This window comes from Falco naumanni, chromosome 13, assembly GCF_017639655.2.
Source record: "Falco naumanni isolate bFalNau1 chromosome 13, bFalNau1.pat, whole genome shotgun sequence".
In the NCBI taxonomy this organism is placed as follows: domain Eukaryota; kingdom Metazoa; phylum Chordata; class Aves; order Falconiformes; family Falconidae; genus Falco; species Falco naumanni.
This window is the reverse complement of record NC_054066.1, coordinates 23,213,899-23,229,889: the sequence shown is the minus strand read 5'-3', so window position 1 is coordinate 23,229,889 and position 15,991 is coordinate 23,213,899. Positions and strand designations below refer to the sequence as shown.

At 36.9% G+C, this 15,991-nt stretch overlaps 1 protein-coding gene and 1 long non-coding RNA gene across 3 annotated transcripts in view; one reads left to right on the top strand and one right to left on the bottom strand.

Annotated features, from left to right (window-relative positions):
* Positions 1-15,991, top strand: part of NLGN1 (neuroligin 1) — a 327,480-nt gene that overhangs the window by 245,944 nt on the left and 65,545 nt on the right. The gene's annotated exons all lie outside the window — the stretch shown is intronic.
* Positions 796-15,347, bottom strand: LOC121096666. The gene is made up of 2 exons (XR_005830651.1): positions 15,017-15,347; positions 796-1,230 (listed from the first exon to the last, which is right to left on the bottom strand). It is a non-coding gene; the product is annotated as an uncharacterized LOC121096666 (long non-coding RNA).

Below are 15,991 nucleotides of genomic sequence, written 5' to 3'. Positions count from 1 at the left end.
CATCAGCATAAATGCACTGATTTCATTGGAGTGACCCTTGATTTACGCTGTTGTAAAGAAAGAAGAATCAGGCTGTAAATATATAAGAGAGTGAAAGCATAACTGTCTTAGACGTCTAGCGACTCTAAGTACAAAATAGAGGAAGATTTATTTAGAGAGGCTCAGGGGTTGCAGCTAGCATAATAGGCTATAACAGCACGGGAAATTCAGGCTGACTGGAAACAGCGTGGTTTACTGTTCTGTGGCTTAGCTATGCGTGGCTCAAGGTGAACACTCCATTGGTTAACAGATGGACACGTTTCTGACTGTAGTTTAAAGAAACAGGTGGAGGTGAAGATATACCATATATGCATTCCTAATTCTATATTCTTCTAGTGCTAGACCTGGTCTGTAACAGAAAAATCATCTCCTAAGACCTTTCACTTCAAATGGCAGATTTTGAAGTTCAACCCAAGAGTTTATTCGTTCTCTATTCAGCAAAGAAAATCTCTTTTTGTTAGTAAGAGTGCTCTGTATAAAGTCTTCTACAATACTTCCTTTAGGTCATACAGGGAAACCTAATTTTGAAATATTACAGAAGGCAAAACTTACCATTTTCTGTCCCAGAACTCAGCACTGATCTGATTACTTTTGACTGTGATTCCAGGTTATCTACCTAGTTTGTCTATAGTGTTATTACCAACATGCGTTTTCCCATGAGGAACATATTAATTTGGTTGTTGCCCTGGGGAAATCTAAACAAAACAAAACAAAGATTAGGTACAAGAATTCTTTTTCATGAAAAGGAACACCATACACACAATAAATGACAGGCTTGTATTTAGAAGAGTATTGAAATCAAAGTATTTTCAGTATGCATTTTTCAATATAAATTGCTTATTTCTAAACATAATGCTTTACATAATTAAATCACACAGTTTCAGCATCTGGGCTGTGTATCAGTCTGTTAAGTGATGTGGTAAAAGCTATGGGTAATAGGAACAATGAAGAAAACCTATGCCCACCTACAGGGCTTCTGATGGACAGACTCTCTCACTCCTGCATTTTCCATTTTCTGTAGGACAGAGGTGCTGTCTTCCTGGTGCTCTTTCCCACCTCTCGTCTCTGTGGCTCTTCCATGGGCACAGAAATCACCTGAACTGGAGCAGTGGTGACAGATTTGATGGTGACATAGTTTCAGTCTTCTACCTCCCATACAGCAGGGTGGCAATGAGAAAATTCAGCCTTGAGCTGCAATTAGCGATTGCCCACTCATTTCATCTGAAATGCAGTCATCTAACTAATGACAGCATTTCTTCATCTGGAGATAATGTGACAGATAAAATAGGGTTCTGTGAATCATACCATGTATGTGCATGAAAAGATTATTTTAATTTCTAATTCAGTGAGTATGTCAGACCAGAAGACCTGTGACCCCTTCCAGCGCCTTCCAGTATGGAAGGCAAATATAAGAAAATTCCTAGAAAATTCTCTTATGCTGCCCTCCCTACTGTTCCTTACCCCTTACCCTTTCCCTTTCCTTTGGATTTAATGAGTAATCAGCCAGAAGCTTAATTGTGATAGGCAGGTAATGGGTACAATATAAACTAAAATATTGTAAAAAACATTGAGACATTGATTGTTAGCATGTTTTTCAAGTAATTTATAAAGGTACAGAAGGTGTTATGAAAAATGGATAAACATTAACTCTATAGTTTCTTCAGTAGACGTATCCTTTATTAGGTTGTCATGGTTGTTTTAACATGAAGAAAATTGTATAAAACCACCTTTGGTTTGGTTACGTTGAAAAAATAGTTTTGAAATGTAATTTTTGATGAAGAACGATGCACCGTTATTCCTACTTAATGTTTTCATTTAATTCCTTTAGTTTGTAGGTGTAGCTTTGTTACCGATGACTGAACAGCAGTAAAATTCAGGTGTGAGTTTCAAGTATTACTGCAAATCCCTTAGTCTCTTGGAAGCAAAGTGTGAATGGAGAGCCTGGGCAGCTTCTATTATACCAGAGAACCAGATAATCAAAGATATCGTGCTTTTTAAAGTATGGATCTATTTTTTCATATTTTAAAAGAAATAAGCTCTTTTAAAAACAATATTTTTATATATAAAAATTATAATTTTTTTTCAGCAAAAAGCTGGGTAATGTTTTAATACTCCACTGGATTTTGCCAGCATGCAGGCTCAGAGAAAATTGTTGCTTATCTAATTTTACATACCCTGAAAGCAATTTTGAAAAATAGGAGTCATTGAGAAATATCTTTACTAGTGCCATAAATCAGACCCTTATTTGCATACAAATGAAAATTTAAACCAAAGTGCAGTAAGAAGTAACAGTGCCCTAAGTTAGGGATCAACATTTAAATGTGATCCCAAGTTTCCACCCTGAAGTAAACCAGATATCAGAAGATATCTTCTATTGGGAGATATTGTTTATGTATTTGTTGCTGGGGTTTTGATTTGTTTGTTATTTTGGCTCCGAACGCATTCACAGAAGGGTGAAAATATGCACTGGTCTTTGAGACATTGCCTGTAAACTATTCATTAAAATCTTATCATTGGTAGTATCAAAAATGCATAAAATATTTCAGTAGATAAATCACATCAACAAGTTGTGGTTGCAACCTGTAGCAATGCTAATTCAGAAATGCGTACTGAGATCTGTGAAAAAGCACATTGCAGAAGGTAGAAGTGAACTCGCTTTTTTTCAGTGTCATTCAAAAAGAGTGGTGAATTCTAAGACAATAAAATCAAGGTTCATCAAAGAGTGATATTTGCCTTCTTAGGAAAAAAACCTAGTGAAATGGAACAAGGTGAAAAAAAAACCCCAACACTTTAAAACACTGTAACAAATTTTGAGACAAATTTCTAGGGTCAGTATCAGAGCACAAAGGCACAAGTGGCCATTACTGAGTTAGAATACTAAACTAAATCTAATCTACAGTGGTCAAGGCAACACCATCTAATTAAATGTCTAAATAAGGAGTTCCACCTACAGGGAATAGATGAAAAAGCTTCCCGACAAAACAGATTGGAAGGCTCCAAATGAGATATTTAATTTTTATTAAAAGAGATACAAAAATTTCCCCTATGGTAAGGTCAGAAAATGAAAAAGGACTGTGTGCAAAGTTTTTAGAAATAGAATGTATTATTTAGAACAGTCCCTCCTTTTCATTTTTCAGTCTCTGAATGAGAGTGTAACTTTAATTGCATATCTGCCTCTTTCAGTGAAGACTTCTCTCTGGGCTCAGGTTTATGGCGGGTTTTTTTTTTTGAACTTTAGGTCATTTCAGTAGTCTTCAAGCACCCCTGTAGTGCTGTTGACTTTGTGCCTACTTACTGATTCTGCATAAAGATTATTGAATCAGACTGAAGGCTGATTACAAATGTATACTAAAGCCTGTATAAATGGACATAAAGACTATTTTTACATAAATCCAAGAACAGTGATTTTTTAAATTATTTGAATGAGTTGCATATTGAGTAGATTTGTTGGCAAGCTAATATCACCACTATTTGAAATTACATCTTTGTTACAAAATCTGTTCCTGTACAAGTAGGTCAACATAGCCGTTTCAATAAAATTGTGTTTATACGGTCCTGTTTAGTTAGTCTCAGATAAAACAGTGCATTGGTGTCACCATCCTCTGTCCCGACTGAAGACTGAGCAAAGGTAATGTCAGTGGATCTACAGGTTACAAGGTTACTAAGGAAAGGTTAGTCAGAGATCTGATAATCAAATTTTCTCTGGCTGGTCAACACAGCCTTTCTCCAGTCCCAAGATAGCTTTCCTAGAAAAAAAGATGTACCTTTCTGGGCTCTTTATATTCAGCCATCCAAGTCAGAATTTAATGATGAAAAAAAGGCATTAATTATACCAGAATTAATGGCATCTTTTCCTTTATTTTCTGTTTATATACTTAAATATTGTAGGTTTTAGTCAGAAAGCAAGCCAAGGCTTTCTTCATATTGCTCCTTTGCTGCCATGCAGTCCTTGGTCTTTCTTTGCTTGAATCGTTGAACTGATGCACCATTGCAAACAAAGAAAATGTAAAGTCCTAAACTGGTTCTTGTTTGAGACATTCAATTAGAAGTGCCTCAAGTACAATCAGCCCCCACGGTGTTTAACAAACAGCTATGATTAGTTTGATTGTACCAAGCTACGGTGACCACTTCAGGTTCCCAGGTTAGCCCTGCAGGAATGATTCAGATGATGCCAGAGAAGGAATGTCAAAAAGCATCTAAAGATCAAATTGGAAATCAGTAAGGAGGAAACTGCTAAAAGGGAGAGAGAGAGAGAGAGAGAGAGGGAGAAGGAAGATTATCCCATGCTTGTGAGAGAAGGTCTGGTGCTGGCAGAAAGCCTACTGGTTGCTAAAATCAAAGCTGGTTTTGGAGTGGTACAACAGACCAAACAGATTGATATTCAGCCTGCTTTCTGGTTGAAGTTAATTTCTGTATGCAACATTTCTTTTGTTCTGCTTCCATGTCTGACCACTAAGATTTTAATTAAATTTTTTTCTAAGACCACATCGTTAACTCAGCCATAATTCTTCTGCAGCTCTTCACCAGAAGCAGGGTATTACTTCTTGACGGCTATCTAACTGGCTATGTCCTTCATGCAACAGAGTCAAAATCGGTGAACTGAGTGAACTTGCTGCACTAAAGGGAATAATCAGCCGTTACAGAGCCTGCTGGCTTGGCTAAGCTTAGCCTTCTGTGGAGACGCACCCCAAAAGTTACATGAGACGTTCAGGCCAGAGGCTCAGCCTACAGCTGTGGAAGGAGTTGTTAGAGATGCCTGGTCCGAAAATGCTTAACATCAGTCACTCTCTAGGAAGTTTTAAGTCCTACAAATTATAACTCTCTTGAACAAAGAAGAATCTATACAGAAAATAAAATACAGACTTTGTGTTGTTAGTATTCTGGAGAGATTAAACTAGCATATATTTTATATTTTCAATGTATTATACAGTCAAACTTTGTATAATTTGCTAAGGACATTACAGCAATGTGTTAGAGGCTAAACTCAGGAGCAAACAGGCAAGGTGTCATTGAAGGTGGTACATCGTACCCATTTCCTGCCTAGTTGCACTATGGAGAGGAAAATCTTAACACAAATTCTGGCCTTCTGTAACATCCATGAATGAGGATAGAGTCCTGGATTGGACATCAAATCAGTAATATTTGCAAACTGGTTTTTAGTTTAGTATATGTTATCTGCAGACCTACTTGCACCTGGTCCTTTGAGGTCTGTGCGAATGTGAGTAGATGAAGATGTTACAAAAATTAAAAAGCCTCAGTTTACCCTTAGCTGGGCTGTGAGGTGTGAAAGATTTGTCAAAAAGTGAGGGTAAATTTCCATCATTTTGCATATAGTCTTTGAGTTTTGCCAACTGTATGTAGTGCTACCACATGATTATCTTAAATTCAGTCTACTCTGAGGGGTGTTTAAGGGAGCTGCTAAACTACTATTAATATCTCAATGGATCTGCTGTGCAATTTAGGGATGACAGTAATTTTGCAGTTGGTCAAATATTTACCATAGGGTACAAGTATTGTGTAAATTACTACTCTATGCCTTGATAAAATCAACTTATTAGAATACAAATGGGTTTGTTGTGACAGTATCATTCTTCCCAGTTCATATTTTTCTGCATCACAGTACAGAAATGTGCTTTGCTAGATTAAGAGCTCTTTTTTGAAGAATCCTGGGGAGAAAATAATAGAGGACATGAACTCTGTCCTTTGAGGTATATTAATTTAGCCAGATTGGAAGTATTTGATTGTAGGATGCATAAAGTTAATATAACCAGTGGCATTAGTTACAACCCTTATCTCTGGGATGGAACAGAAAATCTGTTTACAGAACTAGTTAAGTGAATATTCCCTATAAAAACTTTTCAGATTTCTTATCAACAATATTACCAGTAGTAAATGAAAGAGTACCTATTGTTTAAAATGGAACATTAAATAAAAAAAACACAAACACACAAACAAATGCAAAAAAACCCAACTGTACTCAAAATGAAGTATGTAAAACCAGTCTTTTGTTCATTAAAACTAAATGATAATTCACATTGAAACACTTGTACATCCCCTCACCAAAGAGGCAAAACATTTCCACGTGTATTATGTACATTTTCTTAACTGATCGCTGTTGCTTGACTGCATCCCCTAGTACATGCAGTGAGAATGCCCATGCAGTGTAATCATCAGGTAATGAAAGATGGCATTACACAGGTGAATTTATAAAGAATTAGGTACTTGTTAGACTTTTAGCTGTCAAATATTTGAGTCAAATGTAGTGTGGCAGGCAGAATTTAAGTGAATGCCCCATTTCTCATAAAAATCTCACCAACAAAAAGCTTTTAAGAATATCACATGAGTCTTATTCCATTATGATTAGAGGTAAAGCTATGGAAAGCTCATTGGTTTTGTGAATCTATTGGTCTTAACAAAAAAACAAAACAAAAAAAAAATTTAAGCTCCATTCCCATAGATCAGATTATCTTGAGCAGTTACTTTTCCAGATGCACTTCTTCTATATAAGGATATTCCCATAAACTACAAATGTTTTCTTTGTATTCATGCCAAACTTCACGGTTGTGCTTAACAAACTGAGGTCATTCATGCCACAGTTGTTACAAGCTATTAAAACTCTGAGTGAAATACTTCCAGTGTTCATTTTGCATAGGGAAATACCGTGGGCTGATAAGCACTGGTGATTGTAAGCAGCTAGAAAAAAAAAAAAAAGAAAAAGCTTGGGGCTCTAATGTATGTAAAGAACAGGTACATTAATAATGTAGAATTCATTTAGCTAAAAGTACATATGAATGCCAAAATATTGGAGGGCAAAGCAGTTGTCAGAAAATTCTGGACGATTCCTTGTAGTTTCATAAAAAGGACTGGCTAATAAGCAAGGGGAGACCATAGAATTATCACCCTTCTTTTCTTTTCAGCAAATACTGAGCAATCTCTTTAGTGGATTAATCATTCGTGACTGCGATTTTTGAAATGGCAGGATAGAATTGCACAGCTGAAGTTAATGAATAACTCTGAGATTTGACTATTTTTTTTTTCCTCTTGACAAATACCAAATGTTTATAGTGCTTGCTTTAGTTTCAAGCCGTTTTCCAGGTGCAGCAGAGATAGAGAAATAGCTTCACTTAAAAAATGATGATTTTTGCCAGGGATATCACAATCATCCTGTCAATCAGATATAGATTTTCTTTCAAGCACAGTAATTAAATAAGTGATAGTACTATTAAGTTGACAAATAAGAAATAATAAAAAAAAAACAGTCACGGAAACTTCTCAGGAAGCAAGAGGAAGCAGAAGGTTAAGACACGGGCTATAGTCTAGAAGAGGTTTGTAATTGTGTTGTTGTCTGGGTGTTGACTGGCTGATTGAACAGCCTTGGAGGTGTCCACAAGCTGTCAGGCCAGGGAATTGGAGTTAATGGATAGCTAATAACATGATTGAATGGTAAAAGTAGAGCCTGATCTCTTTGAGGATGGAAAATCAATAGTCTATTAGATTTGTCAGGATGACAGGGGGAGAAAAAAGCAAAAGTCTTCGGTATTTGCTTGCATTACCAGGGCTGCTCTAATTAAGCACCCACCTTGAGATGGAGGGGAACCTGGAGAGCTGTAGTAGTAATGAGATTCAGGCTTGAAGTAAATGAAGTAACTGCAGCATAAGGCATGCTGACAGACAATTAAACCTCTTTATCAATGCAGCTTCTTTCCAGAAATAAAATCTCATATGGTAGCTATAAAATAAGGCTGAGCCTGGTATGATCATAAATCTGACATGCACATTACTGTTCAAGTTGGTTTGGAGTTGTTTTCACCAAAACTGTGGATGCATTGGCAAGTGCTGAGCTTTCTAAATGAAAGTTTCTGCTCCTATGAGTATGTGTCTTGTTTAGAATTACTCTACATCAGACCTGCATTCTTTCACTATTAACTACTCATATCCACCATGACCCTCCCGGCTTGCTGGTAGCATGGTGTAGCAGGGTACGTGCCACCTGTTCAGTGGTACAAGGTAGCTCTCATTCTTCTCCTTTTCCTTCCTGCCACCAGGAGGTAACTAATCTGCCTAATTCAATCAACATGCGTGTATCTCACCCAAACCTGATAGTAAATTTAATGCTTCTGACACGGGGAACATTAAGAATGAGCCCACTTTCACCGGAGTTCAGTGCTGCATGAAATTACAGATTTGGATTAAACCTGAAACTCTCCAGGGTTCAGATGGCTCACACACACACAAATGTGTGGTATTACTATTTTTGTTATCTCTTTCCTAATCAGTGGGGCTGACCAAGTGAAGGCGTTTAGGTTCAAGATTTCTTGTGGGTGAACATTTTACTTCTGCAACATTTTACTTCTGTGCCTTTCTTCTCCCAGCGTTTAAACCAAGCACTACCTGATGATCACGCGAGTGTTCAGAGACTGCCGTGTGTTGCTTTGACTCATTTCAGCAGGCAGGTTTATGGGGGAAGAAATTCCTTTACTTTGCAGACCCTCTTTGCTCCATACCTACCGTTCACCGTAGCAAACCGGAGCCAGTCTGATGCGTGCTCTGTTTCTTAGAGGCAGAAGTCAGTAGATATCATACACAGTTAATTGCAATTTGAAATTGAAAACATATAGTTTGGGTTCCTAATACTTTTTGCCTGCCATTTTGATTAAATCCTATTAGTTGCTGAGTGCTCCAAATGACAAATCAAGAACAAGTTCGGCATAAACATCCATGAGAGTGAATTTACTTTAGATTTTTGCAGTAATCTGTGAGAGAATTTGCAAACACTACAAAACTTCTTCAGTCAAGGAAAATGGGTTTATGTTGAACGAATACTTATAAGTGATAATCTAAATTTCTAAGCAGACTCAGAGGCAAGGCAACACTGTTTATTGCACTTTTGTATATCTGTGAGAAGATGTTTCCATTAGATGTGTAGAACCAGGCAAACTTTCTATATATGAAGTAGCTTTGTTTTGGCTATTGTATTTGTTAGCCTTTTAAAATGAAAGACAATTTATTCTACCCTATTCTAGATTTCTGTTAGTATGCCTATTCTATAATATATATATTAGAATATGTATTTAAATAATTCTATGTATCTAAAGAAGTATAGGAAGCATTTTGTAAGTGATAGAGCTATACATATGAGCCAGCTGTTTCTTTCAAGCATATGTATGTATTCTTTGTAACTGAATGTTCATTTGCTTGACTTCCCTTCATTGTGGATTCAGCTTAATCGGAAGTTATTAAATTCATTTCTGCTGTTTACTATACCTTATTTACTTTACTGCCATTTAAAGATCCACTGGTTGCTCTTCATTTCATCTCAAAATTCCTTTTGCTTTGATCATACTTATTTTTTTCATTTATTTCCATTACTGCATGGGTTATATCAGGCTTAACACAAAGAAATCAAAATTAAGACTATAGCTCCCTTTAGTCTGGACTCAATACAGGTTCAGAGAGGGAGTAGTTGAAATATCTTCATATTTTCTTCACAAGAAGATATCTTGTAGTTTGATCACGTTTCTTTTTTTATAAGGATTTTATTGCTGATTGTGGTGATTATGCTTTAAAATATATTACATAAGTGCATATTATATATGAAGAAAATCATCTGATAATTCAGATATATACTTCTTGCACTATTCCTTAGTTTGTTTCGGTTAGTAGATTAAATAAATGACAAGTGACAGTGTGGTTTAAGTGCCTTGTACAACCTGCTTCATATCTGCTGCAGTTTAGAATAAAAATGGATAAAAGTACAGTGACCTTGATTTAATATTTGGAAGATGTTTGTAGAGCATTAAAAGCTCACAAGTTGTCATGATGATGAACTAATTGACTCGTAGGAGGGTACAGAGCAAGTGTCTGCATCTGAAAGTGTTTTGACATTTTCTGGTGCGTCGTGAATGTCTCACTGAGGGGGCTGGACGCGCTGGGATTCGAATGCTCTGAGACACTCTTTGGCACCGGTCAGCATCTCATTAAGTCTTCAAGTAGCAAAAGTTTAAGTTCAGGTCTTACTGCAGAGTTTTGTAATGTAGTTTGGACGCTGCTTACTTGTGTTCTCCCTTGACAGGGACTGGTCAATGCATTGTTGCCATGTTATTTGAAACATAAAATTAGAATTTGGCATAGTGAAGGTTTGTATTTTTTATGACAATATCAATATTCGTTATCAGTCTGCATCTGATGCCACTGCAGGCTCAAAATCTGTTTCTTTGGACAAGGCATCAACTCAGCTTGGTAAGAGAGCTGAGTCTATGGTCTCTGAAGGTGTAAAAAAATTAACAACTTTTAATCAAAATGTTGAACAGTACAGTAGCAAGTCTGACTACCCCATAGAAAGAATAGGGCTAACACACAGTTACGTATTCTTCAGTCTAAATGTGCAGAAATACAAAATAAAGGAAGGGCCTTACCCAAGCACAATAGTCTCCTGAAATTATCACATTGAAGTTGTTACAATGTATTTATGTGATATAAACAGACACACATTCTAAGAACTAAACAGATTAGCTTTCCCTAGAGGTGGCAAGACTCAGGGTATTTTTTAAAATAATGGATAGAGTTAATACAGAAGCCAGAGGCGCACACTGACAGCAGCACCGATAGCCTGGCAGCAGTTACCTCTTATTTATACCAGGAGCGCAGCTTTGGTTCCTGTGCTTATCTTCGTTTGGCACTTAAGAACTTCGGGAGGGAGAGAAGACTCCCCGATGCGTTCTTGTTGATATCGGCAAAATACATCTATTTCAAATAGAATACTGATTTTTGACAGTCTGGCTGAAACCTGATCCATTGAAATGCATATATCATTGTAAGCTACTGGAAATGCAGCTTTAAAACTCATTCTTTTGACATACCGGCATTTCAGTGATATTTCTTAACATTCCATTTTCAATGTATGCTGTTCAGAATTCAGTGCTGCTGTGGCAGAGTGACTGTATTAATAGGAATGCAGAGAAGTGGACTTTTCATTGCACTGATAAAGTAGGTAATGGTCTTTATTTAGGTTACACCTTCAATATAAGAAGAATTAAGATAATATTGAAGACCTTCTAACTTTTGCTTTTTAAATAGTTTTAAAATAATTTGGGCTTTTATCAACCAGAATTTCTTTGACGATCTTCAGTAAGATACTTTTGATTTTGTCTTACTTTTTAGAAAAGAATTTTGTAATCTAGAAGGCATGTGGTTTATAAATTCTGTGAAATTTTTGTTTAAAATGTATTGTAAATACAATACAGCTTTAAGTGATCATTCTATAATTTTACAAGTCAGAACAAATATGAAATAGGAAGCTTTTCATTTCAAGTACTGGTCATTTTAGAATTGTTTTTTACTTTAGATTTTATAGTGGCTCTCCTTTTAAGTCCTAGGTAAGCCATTGCTAATGCTAACCAGCACCATGCGAAGGTATGATACAGTCTAAACCAAAGGCCTGTTAAACAGCAAAAGTCTTTCCACTTTCTTTGCTGCATTTCAGATGGTGTCCATAGGTTTTGGGTTCCACATCTGTTCTTCCTTATACCTGGGAATATGTTTCTTTGTGCTTGTATTTTTTTTCCCCCAAAATCCTAGATCATTAGGTTCAACTGACATTTTAAAAGTCCTGCTTTTAGAATTAGATCTCAGAACTTCTGATAAACACAAGTCCGTTTTGGTTGTAAAGAACACCAAGCATATCCACTGCTTGAAAGAAATGAAGTAATAAAAAAGATCAGGCAATGAGTGACAACTTAAGATGTTACTCACTAGATGGAAAAGGTTATAAAGTTACAATTTAAAGTGAACATACTCCAAAATTTTAAAGCAGAATATACATAATTCTAGTAGCTCTATAAATACTTAACTGAGCTCTTCAGGTCTATTTTTCTGATGCTGCATTCATTGCAACTATAAATTTAAACTAGACTGTGTCAAAGGAACAATTACAGTTTGTCACAAAAAGGAAAATTTAAACCCATGTCCTTTTCTTTATAAATTATTAGACATATAAAATGGTTACTTTCTCCTTAAATTTTAAATTAATTTAATGTCAAGTTCACTGCCATCTGGATACATGATTTTATGCACTTCTCAAAGAGGACTTACTCAGCTAATTTTTCCTTCAGTTCAAATAAAAATCTTTTTAAAACAAGTTCTCACTGTTTGCAGAGAGAGGCATCTTGAGCCTGCTGACCAATCTGTGTTTAGCATCATAAATCACATTCCATTAGGCATATTAGAAAACAAATTGTTCTTCTTAGAATATACTTTATGGAATATTAGACATGATGCAGCATAATGGAGCTAAATCTTCAGTGAATATATTTTGTGTAAAATGGATCCAATTTGCGTTTAAGGAAGAAAGAAGTTAACGTTCTCTTTACATAGTGCATTCTGCAATGCAATTTATTAGCATTTCATTCACAGGGACTGGAATTTTTCCAGCTGCATTCAGCTGAGGTTATCTGACCTTGGATTTGAGTTCAGATAGTACATTCTCGCCAGTCTTTTGAGTGTATTTATGCAGTCTATACATTTTAAATGGAGTATATAGATTTGTATAGGTTGTAAAAACAATATCTAAAAGCGGTTTACCATGTATGCCAAAGAAATGGAAATAGACTATTTTGCTTCTTTCCCAAAGACCCAGCTTCTTTTGATATTGCACATGTTTGTGTTATCTTTAGTGTGTAGCTTTAATGAATGCCTTATCTTTGGCAGTAATGTGCAGAGCGTAAGTGGTATTGGCCTTGGAGGGCTTTTTGACTTAATTTGCTGGATGCGAAGCCTCTGTTTCCAATAGTTTATTATGTTTCAAAACCATCTCTGGGAATATAAAATGTGCACCTGAGGCTAGCTTTTATTTATTTCCAATCATTTTTTTGAAGCTGTGCTGTTTTCTGTCATGAAGAGGTAGGTGTCAGTCCACCTTTATTCCGTCCCCCAACTTACCCCTAATATTTAAAGCATGAATAAAATCAATTTGATCATATATCGATTTGTATAACATCTTTTGTATGCTTCAAAGTGCATAGCAGAATTAGAAATCGTGTTAAACTCCAAAAATAATTTGATGGCAGATTACACTAAGTATTTAATCACTCCACAAAACCCCAACCCTAACAAATGCCTTGGCTGAATCTCTCATACCAAAATTGATTCTCTTGCACTGGATTTCAGACTTTGTAAAGCATACATTAAAGAGCTTAACTAGTAAATTAAAAGAAAAGACAACTGCAATGTAGATAAATGAACATTACTTAGAGAATTTTAACAGATTTTTGCCCAATTATTTATTCCCTTCTGTGTAGTAAAAATGAGCAAAACCAACTCCATGGAAATACAAGATTCTGAATGGATTTTGGGTTGGGTTTGTGTGGGGTTTTTTTTGTGTAACTGGGAGCAGAGGGTGCATATCTGTATTTATTTGCATCTCATGTTTAAGTTGTAAGGTATTTAGGCAGGGTTTGTCATCTATTAGACATTTCTTCAATGCTTGATCTAAGACAATGATTGTCTTGGTTAGGAAACCAGCCCCCTCAGTTGGGACAATGAAAAGAAAGGAAAGGAGAATAAACTCTGTAAATATAAGAACTGCAAACAGTTCTTACCTTGTTCACATTCCTGTGCAGTGCAGGCCTGTTCAAACACTCACCATAGTTACTGGCTAGCTTTGGTCATTTTTCTACCCAGCAGGACAAATGGGGTAAAAACCCAGGTGAAAAAGCAATGCTGTAAATCTGCTTTATCACATCCTATGAAAGCTAAACCTACAGCGTGCAAAATGTATGTGCTTTACTTCACATGCCTAAGTCATCCTCTTGAAATCGATGGGACTTCTGAGGGGCATAGATTTAAACAAGAGCATCACTCCTTACAGGTCCTGGATCAAGATTTATGGAGGCACTGTGTGCGCTTCGCTGAGAAATTTTGGCCACCAAAGGGTATGAGGATTCCTGGATTTAGTCCTCTGGCAGCTTGTCTTGCTTATTTGTTCAGTCTGTGTGATACGCTCCTCTGCGACAGGGTGAGGCAGGAGGAAGGCAGGGGATGCCCTGACAGCACCCAGGAGGGCTGTGAGTGAAGAGTGTGAGCGAGGGGAGAGCCGACAGCACAGGGAAAAGAGAGATGCTGAGCAGGGCTGGGAAGACACACCCCCACCAGCCTCTGGGTGACGGAAGGGAATTTCATCGGGAGCTGAGGCCAAGTAGTGATTGCCACAATCCCAAAAGCTACACCAAGCTTGGGGAAGAACAGCCTGGAAGGGAAGAGGAGCAAGGGGGAATTCTTTCCTCAAAACATGCTTTTCATGTGTTTTCAGTCTTATCTAATCCCTTTGAATTTTCTCTCTCCTAAAGATTTAATTATTCTGGTTCTTATTCTAATGATATTTTGCCTTTTTAATATTAAGTGTCTGTCTTTTGTGTGAACTCACTGTAAGGTGAAGATCTAGGCAGATTTACCTCAAAGCTTTAGCCAAGTTAAAGTCCTATTACAAGCCATTGAGGTGATTTAATTTTATTACTTCAGGACACTTTTTATGAGGAAAGTTAGTACATGCTGCAGTGCTTTGCTGAATCTAGGCAAACACCATGGATGCAGCCGCAACACATCACTGGTATTTTAAACTGCAGTGTAAGGATATAAGATGTTTTTAATATTTATTTGTCTTCATCTGCTTAGGTGTCCCCTGGCATGAATACCATATTAGCTGTTAACTTTTTCTTTTTTCCTTTTTTTAAATTTTTTTTAAAATTTTTTTTCTTTTTTCTTTTTTATCCTTTTTCTTTCTTTTTTTTAATATATAAAAAACCCAAATTGTTTTATTTTTTTAGTGTGTGTGTGTGTAGCATAAGCCTCATCTGGCTCTAGTTAGGACAAAAAAATCTCAACATCAGAGAACCAAAGTATATTTTTTCCTTCTAACTACTATCAGAATGAACACTAGGACCAAAGGCTCTCATTGAAAATAATTCCTTAAATAATCACTTACCTTGAAGGCATTTGATCTGTATGATCTGAATGAAACTGCTGATAACTTCAGAGAAATAGAAAACTGTGTTAAAAATCACTTTCTCCTGGGGACTAAAGTCCTGTCAGTCACATGGTGGATTAGAGGCTTGGCAGCTTGCCAGCCCATCAGACAGCATGTAAGTTCTTTGATGCCAATTGCATTAGCTTTCCTCTAATAATGTGCTACATAGCTTGGAAAATAAAAGAATGAAGGTCAACGTACCAGCATGTACCCCTCTTATAGCAAGGGCTGCTCATAATGTGCAGGAGAATGAAAATGCTTCAGAGTTCAAGCTGCAGGCTGGGTGACCTTCTCCAGTGCCCAAGGTCCTGTGATTTTTGTCCTCGAGTCCCGAGTGCAACGAGTGCTTGTCAGAGCCCTGTCCCAGGATGCAATTTACTCTGAAATCCCCAAACAGACACAGTTTGCCTTCAACCATTATGGCCTGTTATTTATGTGCAAATGCTGTGGGCTATGAACTTTCTGCAGAGTGTAACCGCTGCTGAACTCCACTCTCCCTCTCCCAGTTCTGTTCATTGTGAGGGCCATAATGCATAAGAATCGCGTAGCTCGTGAGTAAAAAAGCTAAAAAGTCTGCTTTATGTGTATCTTCTCCCACAGGCATCTTGCTGTAGGGATGTGTTGCGGAGAGGGATGACAGTCCCATGTGCCTGCTGACTTACGTTACACGTAATACAGTAGAGACTTACACAAATGATAGATGACCAGAGCTGATTGTGTGTTTGCAAGGTAATTAATTGCTACATCCTTCTTCCTCCCCCAGAAACAGGGAGGAAGAACCAAACCACTCCCAAAAGCATCTGAAATATGGTACTTGCTGGGAGGTGAAGCTGATGTTTGGAAGCAAAATGTAGAAACAGAAATGAAGTCTAAGAAATTGTCAAAATGCAGCAAGGTGACCGTATCCACAAAATAATTGGTTTTGATGTGGAG